This window comes from Battus philenor, unplaced genomic scaffold, assembly GCF_028537555.1.
Source record: "Battus philenor isolate CCGP_79_NKW_IND1 unplaced genomic scaffold, ilBatPhil1.0.hap1 SCAF_16, whole genome shotgun sequence".
Classification (NCBI taxonomy): Eukaryota; Metazoa; Arthropoda; class Insecta; order Lepidoptera; family Papilionidae; genus Battus; species Battus philenor.
Window position 1 is genome coordinate 4,218,876 of NW_027181678.1, and position 11,890 is coordinate 4,230,765.

Below are 11,890 nucleotides of genomic sequence, written 5' to 3' on the forward strand. Positions count from 1 at the left end.
ATATGTTTACCGATATGTTGTCGAGGACATTCTTTTATTCGGCACCATTTTTGTTAAAAAAAATTGTATCATGATAAAAAGTTTACTTCGTTATTAAATATAAACTGCGGTTTTATTATGAGTTACCTATCAAACATGTTAATAGTTTTATTTCTATAACTACATGCTTTACCTCATCATGAACATGTTAATAAGCGTCCTCTTTAATGCATAGGCCTTTCTCCAAAGATCGCAAGGATAACCGTCCTTGCGCTACCTGCATCGAGCGACTTCCCGCGCCTTTTATTGTCTTCGATTCCCCTAGTAGGGAGTTTATCTACGCCGTGTCTACCATGTCGTAGTTGCCACTTCGCACTTAGAACGTCGGTTGCATGAGTGATATGTATATATATGCCCCATTTACTGCCATTTCGGACGAACAATTCTTTAAGCTCCATCAGTGCCCTAGTATGTTTTATCTAGTTCACTTTATTTCTCAATTGTTGCATATACGCACTTTTTAGTCGATTATGAAGCGTAACTGTAATTATTGCATTTAATTTGTTTGTATATTTTTTTCTCATTAAACAATTATTAGTATGATATCAGTGACAATGGAATAACTTACATAATATAATCCAAGTAAAGATATAATGTTGTCTCCTAGAAACACCTGTTATTAATAACAATAAAAATAGTTACAGTTATAAATAAACAAAGAAGAAAATGTTATTCCACCATCAAGTTTCAATTTTTAAAGATGACGTGAGAATAAGCTATTTTAAAATCTGATCGAATCACTCGACTTGGTTTTATCAAAGACATCTACCGTGATGACTGAAGATTTCAAAAGTGCATGAAACACAAAGATATTCAATAATTCTCTTTTACTAAGAATTTTCAAACGTAAATTTTTATTACGTAATTGAAAATTATTTTTTCAAAAGACTATCTATTTTTACTCTTACGGTGTAACAAAGAAACAAGCTAATAAACTATTATTCCTAGTTAATTTCTAATCCTTAACTGTCTGCAAAATAAATATGAGAACCTTACAGTTGATTGAGAAGCTGTGCTAAGAGAAATAAGTATCGAAACGTGTAGAACTTGGTTTTTTGACACATTTCCATAGGTGATATTATAACATGTACATGCAAATTTGTTAAATTTAATTTAAAAAAGCAACTGTTGAGTATATTGCCGTTTTTCTCAGCAGAACAGCATTCTGAGCTCATAGTAGCTTAACATCTATAATATAAAAATAGTCGATGATTCAAAAGTGAATGTAAATTCCTACTTGGTACAGATATTTTGAAATTTAATTTTAAATGAAATTACATATAAGCTTATGGCCTAAATGGTGATGATGATGATGGTGAACATAAAACAAGAGAACGCGTCTGTAAAATTTGCTTCCGTGTAAACATGTCCTTACATCATTGTCAATACCCAATGAGTCGTCTTCTATGCTGATTTAATGTATGCTATTACCGCTACCCAAAGAGATGAATAACTATTGCTTTTCTTCATGAATATGAATTACAAAAAAGATAATGTTAAAAGAAAGATATGAAGATTAATAAAAATTTTGTGCTTATTCATATTAAACATAAATATCAGTAAATAAGGACAAAATTTAAAAAATGTGTTTATGTTGTTGACCTGCCTGATAAATAAATATGATATTTATTACCGTCAAAGTTATAAAATTTCTATATTATTTAAGCCTAAGCGTAAAGGTTTACTAAGTTATTCTATTTATAATTTAGCGGGGAAACTAAAATGTTTATATACATTTTCAATTATCACTGATGTAAATACACCGTCGTTTCGAGTAATTAACAGTATAAAAATAGATAAAGCGGATGTCTGTAATTGCGAATATAACCTGAGATGCCAGGAAATCTGATTAATGATCGAAGCGACGATGCGATAAATAGAATAAACTGTGGGATCTAAAAACAAATTGTTACCTTCAAAATAAGGAACAAATCCGAGGCTTTGATTCTGGTTCGTTATTTATTTTACATCGAAGAAGATAACTATGTATATAGTAATTATATAATAAGCCTATGGATATTTGTGATATAGAGTAATACAAGATCCTAAACTTCTTTATTGATACCCAGAACGTAACAAGTCACTATACAAGTTCCATTTTACTAAACTTGATTAAATTGTGATAATATTGCATTATTTTTTTTTTAAATTATATTATTGATAATATTGTGGTAATACCTCATTGAGGTAAAACAATCATTTTTTAGTACTAGTTGAAATCTTGTGGCAGCGATTTGTGCAATTTTTATCCACTAAAACCTCTTCAGTGGTCGTTCTGAAAGAAGATTGTGGACAACACTTCTCATACCTGCCCTTCAATTTCGCAAAACTTATCTTACTTAAAAGCTTTATTATATAAAATCATTACAATCATCTATATTCATCATGTAAAATATAAGTTTAAAAAATTAAATAGAGTTTCAGTAGGTTCGTAATGTGCCACTTATTGAGAAGAACTAACATAAAACTCAGTGGGGTTTGTTATAATTTATCCTAAATTTAAATTTTTACAGAAAGATTATTCATTTGTTGTCCGTCGTCAATTTGTATCTTCGTTGACGTGTCTGTAGATAGAAGATAGAATTATTATCGGTCAAATGTCTATGACGATATAATATCCAGACATAAGCAATCATTTAACCTTCGTCTGTGGTATAACATAAGAAAATTTCTAGCCTCTAACAATTTACAAGTATCAGGAGCTCAACTGAGACCTATGTTTTTGCTCTATGATATAGATAATCTAAGATATAGATATACATAAATTTCTCCTAATAGCATGTGGCATGAAACAAAAATAGATATATTCCTGATTTGCTCATTAATTAGGGTACGCCAATCGTTACCAAACGTATCTTGTTCGCAGCAGGTGTGATTTATGTTTTAGTGCAATTTGTTTAAATGTTTAGACGTAATTTGCACCGGCGCATATGTTTTGAACGATCTATAAAACGAAAGACGAATTCCTGACGTTACTGAAAAAAATGCAAAAATATCTATTAGCAAAATTTGTTTTAAAAAATAAATAATTATTCAGATTTTATCATCAAATATGTAAATTTTAGCTGTATGAACAACTAAAACAACGATCTTCTTACTTAATTCTTATAAAACAAAATCATCCTTCAAATCAACAACATACATTAGCAAATTAGTGGGCAAAATTCTGTAGCATTTATCAGGTCCGAGGCACAGGATATGTTTGGAACTTATCTGCAGAAATGGGGAAATCTGTACGCGAACGATAGTAGCTGATATAGTCCAGCAGATTCGTATTGAAGTAGTAGTGGGCAAGCTACGTTTCTGGTAAGGGTACCATGAGCTGCTACAATGCAGACAGACTTGTTAAGTTTGTCGAACTCTGGAGCAGACCTCTTCCAACCATTTTTATTGGTAATCTTTTGGGAAAGGATATATAAAGCTGTAGATATCCTTCACTTGAAATCTTGATGATGGCACAACGGAAATAATTACGTTTATATCTATCTAAATGATTATCGTCCTTTGCACCTTTTTGGTTAAAAAATAAATCAATGGTAATTGTAAAAACAATAGTTCTTTTAAAATTTCTCAAGGAAAACTTTAATTGAAGCATTCCTTAATAAGTTTAACTTGAAACTTTTATTCGATCATTCATTGTTGTCAGCACTAAGATGTGTCACCATATGGCATTTAGGGCTGTCGGTTTAGCCATAGATTTCCAATATGACAGAATCAGAGATGTCAATCACCAATAATGATTGTTCTCTTCTTTCAATTGGTCAATCGTATGCATCTATAAAATGCATCTAAAAACAGTTTTAGGTTAATCTGCTATTCAATTATGTTACAATGTTAAATATTTTTCAATAACAAAAAAAGTTTAACATCACCTTATTGAAAACGGTAGTCGTGAAAATAAATTTCTGTAGTGAAGACTCTAAATTAAATTTGGAATAAATAGTACATGTAACGTTATATTAAAGAAAATTTAACGAATGATGCTATCTGTATTTGTATACAATATATACGTGAATGTTAGTAATACCAAATCTGCTTATTGAGTCAAACGAGGAGTTCGTCTCAGCTCAAGCCTTAATTTAATACTGCCATGTAGATTTTTATTTTAACGTAATATGTATTCTAAAAACATATTGGTTTGTATATTATAATATCAATACCCAAGCCTCCAATAAAAACTTTACATGTTAAAGTATTTGAAAGAATAATTATTTACATATAATTTTTATCTTACACATTGTAACATCTATTCTCTCCTGAAATGCTTTGATGGAACATTTCATTCATTTCTTTCATCTGTTTTATTTTTTTCGTAATGTATTTCAATTAAGATGTTTATTATTTTCGTGAACGAATAAAAATTTTTTTTTCAAGCTTACAATGAAAAATACATTAATCAGCCAATAGTTCGACGTTTTTAAGGAGTGATTTTAAACTGCAGTAAATAAAAATTAAATGTATGATTCATAAGAACAATGAAATATATTAACAAAAATTAAATTTAAACTATATATTAACCATTAAATCATTAATTTTAAAAGTGCCGAGAAATGCCTTAAGAAAGCAGTTCAGAAGAGCTGACATGACATACATACTGTTAATATATTTTAATCTGTTAAATTAGTTTGCTAGTAAGTAAAGCAAAAAAAAAAATAACCACATTATAAAGGAGCTATGTTGCGTCAGAAAACCGTCGTGGCAGAAAAGATAATGAATTTTTCGTGGTGATCGCACAAGTAAGCTTTATTAGTCAACCCAGCATTTAATTTCATCTTCACTTGCTGAGCTGGGAATGTGTGTTCCATTTTCTTTTCTGTTTTATGGATGAGATAAAGGGGGAGGGGAATTTTTAGATTATTAAGCGGCATTTATTTTACACTCTCTAACTAGATTAGTTCATGTAAATCCTTTGGCGGTGAGGCAGTGTGTTAGCAGATGTCATGGCATAAGCTCTGATCCCCATATAGGCCTGACACAGATTGACGGCATAGGCCCCCCGCTGTACTGAGACAGCTTGATCTTATGTTAACTCTTTCGCTTTTTGGTGATTGATTCAATTAAGGCCGTTACTTTACTAAGATCAACAGGACAAGCAGTAACATTACTATACAGCATTGTTTGTAGAAATTGATATCATCTCCTCATGGACTGCCATACGAGCCGCCACTGCGTTGTTTTAACCTATAAATGCCTACTGCATGGCATAGGTCTCTTCAAAAGATATTTAGGAGGGAATATACAATAATCGTCAAGCTTGGCAATCAGGTTTGCTATCGCAGTGTATTATTACGATACGCAGAGGATGCTGCTGCCCATCCTCTGGAAACTTGTTTGTGAGCAGTGGCAATTCTAAAAAATTAATGCACAAAGTGAGAATTACATAGGGTTGTATCTCGAGAACAGAACGTGCGACCTACGATCGCAAGTCTAATTGATATACCACTATGCCATCACTGCTTTAAATTTAGGACATTTACAAATAAATGAGAAATCTTATAAGAAGCTCAATAATCTTCGCACTAGTCACCACTTGCTGACAGTAAAAAGGTGACTGTATCACTTATAGTATATTTAATCACGACAAATTGCGGGATATCAATCGTTTACGGCCCACTAAACTAATCTTGCGGCCTGTTGACAGTTCTTATCTACTATCTGTTTATCGCCTTGTCTTACATCTTATGCGAGATTTACTATCTTAGAATATCGCTAAGAGTTTTCGAATTAAGTGATGAGTAAATTTGTAAAATTTCTACATAATACGAGGAAAATATTTAAATAATTGGTAAGTATAATTAATAATTTTTATATGATATCATTTTTATTTGCTTTGTATTCGTTATTCTGAGTTATTTTATTTCATATCTTAGTACTCTAATTTACATTATTTTTATGGTGAAATTATAACTTATAACGATACTATATAAGTAATATTACACTTAAAACAATAATACTCAAAGTCCAGGGTTTTATATCATAATTTAGTTACATGTAATACATTATTAACCAGAAGGTGATCGATCTAGACAAATAAATTAATTAAAAGCACCAATTACCGAGAATTAGAAAATAAAACTAGAATTTATTGCGTTTGTCTAATTTTTAATTAAATAAATTCTATTTCAAATATTTCTATTACGGACAAGTTATATCTTCTATCGAACTAAAGAGCGCAGACTGAAATTGTAATTTAATTCGAATATCTGACAATTAAAATAATAATAAGTTTTATTTCTGAAATTGATAAGTTGTCTCCTGTAAGTTGGCTCAAGCACCTCCCGAAGAATACATACTTAACAATAACCACTTGTGTGCAGATGTAACCAAAACTAAAGAAAATAAATACAATTTAAATAACACAAAAACAAAATCAAAGACAAATTTTTTTGAGTATGGCGGCGTGTGTGTTAATGTGTCTTCGTTTACAAATTATAAAACATAAAATTGACCTTTATTATCTTCATAATCTTTCTGAATTAACATTTGCCTCTTATAATAGATAGAGATTTATTAACGGTAAAATTAGATACTAGCAATTTTTGAATTAACTGCTTAAACCACTGCTATATTATTTCTTCTGTTTCTACTTTGAAAATTAATGATTGTATTTTGATGTTGTACTTTATTTTTTTTGTTAATTAAAAGTTTCAACTATTTTCATCAAGTCTTTTTTAGTATTATAATAGTATGTTGATAACCCCTTAGTACAATTTTATAATTATTTTTCATGAGAACCTATTATAATAGGTTCATATAATGCCAGAAGAATTTTGCATTTACCTATAGCACTATCATTATATACTATGTTATAGCTATCGCTTAAAGATTGGCCCTATATTAAACACTCATTCTATATACATACACGCAGTGACTTGTTATAGGTGTAAAATACATTAAAAGAAATGCAATACAAATCTAAGCTATTATACAATGGGAATTATATAATTTTTTCTTAAAATATCAGACTACGGCTACTGGCCTTTTGCAATCTATTAAAAATGTAATTATTGTAACGTATCTCACTTTCACTTTATTTAGTGATTAAATGTATATATAAATAAAAAAAATTGATCCATGAATACTTAGCGAAACAATTGTTTATAACAATGTATATTTGCAATCCGTGAACTGTCGAATGTGAAATATTCATTAGTAATTAATGTTTTTACACAATTCCTTATTTTTTCCACCTTATATATTGTTTTAAAAAGCTTATAAAATAAAAATAAATAATATCGATAAGCTTGTTCCAAAATTATAGCATGTTGGAGGAATATTTTTATTATATTCAAAACATACATATATAGACTATAGAATATTTCAAATAAATTGCTTTTCAAATTAAGAACGCTATGTCACAAGTTTTGTAGATATTCGCGCTTCAGTTGCTAAATATGATTAATGTCAATTACTGTAAACTCTGATGCCACGTATTTTTCAATTTTCTGTCTACTTTTCTTTTCATATTAACCGACATCCTGATAAAAATGCATATACATTTAAGTGATGGAAAACTTTACCGATAAGGTATCTAAAACGATTAGCAGTTATCTTAAGCTTTGTAGATGACGATTCTTTGTGTTGAATGTCCTCGGAGATGGATATGTATATTTATTATCTCGTAAATATTTATTGAGATGTTTTATATTTTTAACTATAAACATTTTTTTTTAATTCTTTGTCTTCTAAAAAGATACAACATCCTAAGATTGATGTCGTATGTTGTTCTTGTTTAAACTTATTACAACTAGAAAACAGCTTCGGTATATTTTATAGTATATCACTTATGGCTTCTCTATTAAAATATTTGATTTTCTTTATCAATATCTTTCATATAAAACTAAGAGCATCGTGCGTTAATAATTAAATTGATAAAACAATATTTCCAACAGCGTTATTAAAAAGACTCACGGGATATTTTTTTCGTTTGAGAGCTCAAATGCTAAGTAACGCGATAAAAATGTTGAGGAATTATGTAAATATGGTGAGTAATGGGAAAAACATTTGCTTTTGAATTGTGTATTATACGAACAATAAACTGTGCATTACGTCAGGAATTAGACTAGACGGGCGAAAAGGACGCAATACATTATACTGATTCGTTTTTAATTTTGTAAATAAATATGGGGAAAAATCTCTTATTCTACACTTAATAGAAATTGTGGACGAACCGTTCACATCTGATTCATTTATACACATGGTTTAATTACGTGGTATTCACATAGAATATTAAAAGAATACAATAGCATTATAAATAATATGCACATGCATGTGTAAAAAATTTCCACCATTTCCATGTATTAAGGGGACTGGACAGTAATGTCGATTCTGTCGACATATCTTACATAAACACCGATTATTTTAACCGCAAAGGCATTGAAAATTTGTATACTAGATGGTAAAAGGTCGTTGATAACGAAGCTGAATGTATTACCTTTTCGTTCCCTGATACACACACACATAAATTTATACATATAAATATATGTGTGTGTGTATTGACTCATCACGATATCTCTAATAAATGTTTAAAAAAGTCATAAGGTTTACAGACTTTTGTTTATTAAGAATATTCATGTCACCGATTAAAGGTTAGCTAAGAACGGGCACTAGGCCTCCCACTGGATGGGCTGACGACATAGTAAAGGTCGCGGATAGTCACTGGAAGCGGGCAGCATAGGATCCGTCATAGTGGCGGTCTTTCAGAGAGTCCTTTGCCTTGCAGTAGGTGTCCATCAGCTGAAAAGAAGAAAAAGGACGGTGTTTATCTCTCTCACAATATCAGATCTCAGTCAGTCTAGTAGGCATAACCAGTCTTAATAGAGTACTTCTTTCTTTACTTTTGTTTACTGGCTAAACCTTCTTTTGATACCGTCTATCGAACTACGGTAATACTTTGGCCACGTGCCCCGACGGCTTAGAACAGAGCTCGATCCTGTCAAAGTAAATGCGCGTGCAATATACTCCGATGACTTTTGGACCAGGACAATATATATCTACCAACTGGTATGAGGATTAGCTTATGAGAGTTTGCTACCCACTCCAATCGAAGGTAATTTTCAGCGCTGGTTAGGGGCAGTTTTTCTAGCGCTATTGTTAAGTGTTCACGCTATCACGATAGAGATCACGTCGATCCATTGCTATAGAAATAAATAATCATCTTCCAGTTTGTCGAAGGTGCCTGTTAATGTACTATGTAATTAAAGGCGGATAGGGTTACCTTGTAGGGCATATATAAGTATTACAAAATCTAACACAGAATAACACTGTTGAATCCTGGCATTTTATTTAGAATCGATGTGATATCCTGCTGAATAAAATGTTCAGGGACAGCTGTACAAATTGTAAAAATAGCCTCGGGACCCATTACAGAAAACATAAAAGACGAAATATTTAAAGGTAAAACAGCCTCGTAAAAATTGTAGAGAATGTTGGCAGCGAAGCAAATTTACATGAGCCGATATCTCTGTACCATTATTTTTCTTTGAAATTGTCAGGGAGAGTAACATGACAAGGAAAGTGTATTTTAACAATTTCTGTAATGTTCCTTTTTGATGGATTGTTCATAAGATTCATGTTTTTTGTGGCGGTCGTTGGTATCATAAATAAAATTGTTGTTTATTTATCCTGTGGCTAATTCAATTTCGTTATCTGTGAACGTTGTTTGTTGTTTGGTTTATCGATAAATAAAAAAATGTTTATGTGATCGTTGTTTGCGCACCGTCTAATTGACACAAATGTTTTTTTTTTTTTAATTATATGACAACTAATATCATGAGGTTTGTGACGACCTACTTGTAGAATAGAAACCAATTTTCAAAATAGTAGCCCATACAATCTTTGAATTTTCGAACCTATGATTTTCTCAGCAGTTGTCAAAGTTCCCCAATCGAATCCTTTCGAAGTACACCTCATGTTTCAGTCTAGACTTCTTCACTGCTCTCCCAACTCCATTCCGCGTAATACGGAAATGATAATAAGGAAAATAGTTACCTTCCGTCAATATTTTGTGTTACCTTTTATGATCGTTTGCTAAATAACACAACAGTGTGTTAAATTTATGTCCATCATTAGCATATCACTGCTTTCTTATGTATTTAGTAAGACGGTTTAAAAGATGATTAGATATTTATACAATCACAGATTGCTACTTGAATGATATCAAAAAAAATTAAACCTATGATTATACTAAAGAATTTGGTTAGAATTTGGTTACACGGAGGTTTTACACGAACAAGTCATTATGTTGGCCTTGGTTTGTAGTAGCGCGACTTTGATAAAATCACTAGAGTATATACTTACGAAAATCTTTCAACGAGAATTTTTTGTTAAACGTAAAATTAATGCGGTGTAGAGTTCAGTATATCAATTTAAGGTTTAAGTAAACTTAATATTAAACACAATTAGACTAGAAGTTTGTGTGACAATGTCTGTATATATATATATATATATATACAGACATTGTCACACAAACTTCTTATAATTTTTCTTTTTCTTATATAATTATTGTTATATATATATATATATATATATATATATATATATATATATATATATATATATATATATATATATAACAATTATTTTTTTCATCCTCATTTCTACGGCGTAAAAATTGAAAGAGGACAAATATTTATAAGCCTGCTTTGTAATTATATATAATGACACAACAACAGGCAAGAAAAGAGAGTTGACGATTGATCGGCTCGAGGTTTTGAATCTATTACTACATAGTAACTCCGAGAGTCAAATGTAAGATGATTCTTTGAAACTGTGTATTTCTCGGCATCACGATTCCATTCGTAAGACGCCTACTACTATACATAGAACTTTCCCATAGATTTACTACCATTTGGAAGCGAAATGTAACCGGTGTCTTTGTGCAACATAAATAAAGTCGTACTCATTTCAGTTCGCTACGAGGTCCATAATGATGTTAGAGTGTTGTTTTCAAAGCTTATGTCGCTGTCATCATTAGCACACATATATAAAAACACAAATCAATAAGTCATATTATTAATACGAGTTTTGTCTTATACGTGCGTATGACAAATGAATAAAAAAAAAAATAATTTGTGACAAGTAAATATCGAACGACATTATCGGTAAACCCAAAAAGTTCTATTATAATATTATTAGTAATTTCATTAAGTAATAATGAAGCCATAAGAAGCGGAGATCAAGTTTTATCGACGATATAAAACACCGCTGGTCATAAAAACGCTGGGACACCGTGGCTCCGTAGTATATCATCTGTATTAAAGATTGACGGATGTTTTTTTTTTGATTCGCTTCATTGCTTTTCATATTAATAATTCTGTGGAAAATTTATTTTTAATGGTTCCTAGTATTAATATTTGATTGTCCTGTAATTTTCCATTTCAAGATTGAAAATAGAGGGTACAGAAAGATTCTTGAAATCACCGAAACAAAAAGAGTTTCAGGATGTGCCCTGATGACCTGATGGAATGATCAATAATAGTGTGTGAAAGTAGGCGAAATAGATTCTAAATCAAGTCAGAAAAGTCCTTTAGATATAATATATCCTATATAATTAATGCATAATTTGTGAACTATATGAAGACTGTGTTCCGGAAATCGAACCCGTGACCTACTATCGCAAGTCTGTCCTCTACCACGAGGCTACCACTGCTTCCTAATTTTTAAATGCACTGAAAAATATTCAAAAGCACTACGATGAAGATTATTGTCTACAAATCAGTTCCTAATTTTCTGGAACCTAGCTTACTGTACTCGGTACACAAGGTACTATGTATAAAAAGCAGTGATGACACAGATAAATTCCAGACTATGAATTAAGTCATCATCATTTCAATAGGAGTACGTTCAACTG